A 3,456-nucleotide genomic window follows, 5' to 3' on the forward strand; every position below is an offset into this window, starting at 1 on the left:
GAGGGTGGGGTGTTAGTGTGTGATGGCGGTGTGTAAGTTTGTGAGGGTGGGGTGTTAGTGTGTGATGGTGGGGTGTTAATGTCTGAGGGTGGGGTGTTAGTGTGTGATGGTGGGGTGTTAGTGTGTGATGGCGGTGTGTTAGTGTGTGATGGTGGGGTGTTAGTGTGTGATGGCGGTGTGTTAGTGTGTGAGGGTGGGGTGTTAGTGTGTGATGGCGGGGTGTTAGTGTGTGAGGGTGGGGTGTTAGTGTGTGATGGTGGGGTGTTAGTGTGTGATGGCGGGGTGTTAGTGTGTGAGGGTGGGGTGTTAGTGTGTGATGGTGGGGTGTTAATGTCTGAGGGTGGGGTGTTAGTCTGTGATGGTGGGGTGTTAGTGTGTGATGGCGGTGTGTTAGTGTGTGAGGGTGGGGTGTTAGTGTGTGATGGCGGTGTGTTAGTGTGTGATGGTGGGGTGTTAGTGTGTGATGGCGGTGTGAGTGTGTGAGGGTGGGGTGTTAGTGTGTGATGGCGGTGTGTAAGTTTGTGAGGGTGGGGTGTTAGTGTGTGATGGTGGGGTGTTAATGTCTGAGGGTGGGGTGTTAGTGTGTGATGGTGGGGTGTTAGTGTCTGAGGGTGGGGTGTTAGTGTGTGATGGTGGGGTGTTAGTGTGTGATGGCGGTGTGTTAGTGTGTGATGGTGGGGTGTTAGTGTGTGATGGCGGGGTGTTAGTGTGTGATGGCGGTGTGTTAGTGTGTGATGGTGGGGTGTTAGTGTCTGAGGGTGGGGTGTTAGTGTGTGATGGTGGGGTGTTAGTGTGTGATGGCGGTGTGTTAGTGTGTGATGGTGGGGTGTTAGTGTGTGATGGCGGGGTGTTAGTGTGTGATGGCGGTGTGTTAGTGTGTGATGGTGGGGTGTTAGTGTGTGATGGCGGTGTGTTAGTGTGTGAGGGTGGGGTGTTAGTGTGTGATGGCGGTGTGTTAGTGTGTGCGGGTGGGGTGTTAGTGTGTGATGGTGGGGTGTTAATGTCTGAGGGTGGGGTGTTAGTGTGTGATGGTGGGGTGTTAGTGTGTGATGGCGGTGTGTTAGTGTGTGAGGGTGGGGTGTTAGTGTGTGATGGCGGTGTGTTAGTGTGTGATGGTGGGGTGTTAGTGTGTGATGGCGGTGTGTTAGTGTGTGATGGCGGTGTGTTAGTGTGTGAGGGTGGGGTGTTAGTGTGTGATGGCGGTGTGTAAGTTTGTGAGGGTGGGGTGTTAGTGTGTGATGGCGGGGTGTTAGTGTGTGATGGCGGTGTGTTAGTGTGTGAGGGTGGGGTGTTAGTGTGTGATGGCGGTGTTTTAGTGTGTGAGGGTGGGGTGTTAGTGTGTGATGGCGGTGTGTAAGTTTGTGAGGGTGGGGTGTTAGTGTGTGATGGCGGGGTGTTAGTGTGTGATGGCGGTGTGTTAGTGTGTGAGGGTGGGGTGTTAGTGTGTGATGGCGGTGTTTTAGTGTGTGAGGGTGGGGTGTTAGTGTGTGATGGCGGTGTGTTAGTGTGTGAGGGTGGGGTGTTAGTGTGTGATGGCGGTGTGTAAGTTTGTGATGGCGGTGTGTAAGTTTGTGAGGGTGGGGTGTTAGTGTGTGATGGCGGGGTGTTAGTGTGTGATGGCGGTGTGTTAGTGTGTGAGGGTGGGGTGTTAGTGTGTGATGGCGGTGTTTTAGTGTGTGATGGCGGTGTGTTAGTGTGTGATGGCGGTGTGTTAGTGTGTGAGGGTGGGGTGTTAGTGTGTGATGGCGGTGTGTAAGTTTGTGAGGGTGGGGTGTTAGTGTGTGATGGCGGGGTGTTAGTGTGTGATGGCGGTGTGTTAGTGTGTGAGGGTGGGGTGTTAGTGTGTGAGGGTGGGGTGTTAGTGTGTGATGGCGGTGTGTTAGTGTGTGAGGGTGGGGTGTTAGTGTGTGATGGCGGTGTGTAAGTTTGTGAGGGTGGGGTGTTAGTGTGTGATGGTGGGGTGTTAGTGTGTGATGGCGGTGTGTTATTGTGTGAGGGTGGGGTGTTAGTGTGTGATGGCGGTGTGTTAGTGTGTGATGGCGGTGTGTTAGTGTGTGATGGCGGTGTGTTAGTGTGTGATGGCGGTGTGTTAGTGTGTGAGGGTGGGGTGTTAGTGTGTGATGGCGGTGTGTAAGTTTGTGAGGGTGGGGTGTTAGTGTGTGATGGCGGGGTGTTAGTGTGTGATGGCGGTGTGTTAGTGTGTGAGGGTGGGGTGTTAGTGTGTGAGGGTGGGGTGTTAGTGTGTGATGGCGGTGTGTTAGTGTGTGAGGGTGGGGTGTTAGTGTGTGATGGCGGTGTGTAAGTTTGTGAGGGTGGGGTGTTAGTGTGTGATGGTGGGGTGTTAGTGTGTGATGGCGGTGTGTTAGTGTGTGAGGGTGGGGTGTTAGTGTGTGATGGCGGTGTTTTAGTGTGTGATGGCGGTGTGTTAGTGTGTGTGTTGGTGTGGTAGTAAAGCAGTGACTCAGGACCAGTTGGATGAGGGGGGGACCAGCTGGTGTTGTTGCTCATCTCTTATAATTGCAGATCTTTATAATGATATGATTGTTGGTTGCTCTCTTTTAGAAGCTGCCAGCATTTGATTGCCATTCTTTGAAAGGTTCTCTCTCCCTTTCTCAGGGACACATACAATTTTAATGTTATTGTCATGACAAAAACTGTACATTTGTATTGCCAAAGCAATTGAACCTGGGCTGCATACAAATATTGCAAAAAGAATAAAAATGAATAAATGAATAATAATAATAACAATAAAATGTTTACAAAGTAAAAGAGAAACTAATATGCATTTAGTTGAGAATTAAATAAAAGGAAAATGGTGAAATATAGTGTATAAAACAGGAATAAAATACAATTTAAACATATATTTACAAAGAGGAACAAGCAAATTATACCATAAATTAGGAGAATAAAGTGCTATTTGACTGTGATATAAAGTACTGAGTCGATCTGATGTACTCGAGACTTCAGATCAGGGCAGATCGAGTGTTTTCTCTTCAGGAAGGTAAATATTGCGTAGCTGACACACTGCAGTCCTCATGTTCTAACAGATACGGCAGTTTCTCATCGTTCTTTAGAGCTTCAAACGTGTGCTGGATTCCCCTTGATTTCCCCATAAAACTCTCTGCGTATATCAGGGTCAAGTTCCAGAGGGACATTCGGGACTGCAAACTTCTCTGCTTCACCGAGACATGGCTGAACCCAGCAGTACCGGACCACTCCATCCAGCCGGCTGTGTTTTTCTCGGTTTACCACATGGGTAACGTTGCGCTCATCATTGTGGTGGGAGACTTTAACAGTGCCAACCTCAAGCGCGCACTACCGAACTTTCAGCAGCACATCACCTGCCCCACCAGGGGCGAAAGGACACTGGACCACTGCTACACACGATTCCTGAACAGCTACAAGGCACAATCATGTACACCGTTTGGGAAATCGGACCATGTTGTCATCTTCTTC

This window comes from Silurus aristotelis (assembly GCF_946808225.1).
Source record: "Silurus aristotelis genome assembly, contig: scaffold_70, whole genome shotgun sequence".
NCBI classification, from domain to species: Eukaryota; Metazoa; Chordata; class Actinopteri; order Siluriformes; family Siluridae; genus Silurus; species Silurus aristotelis.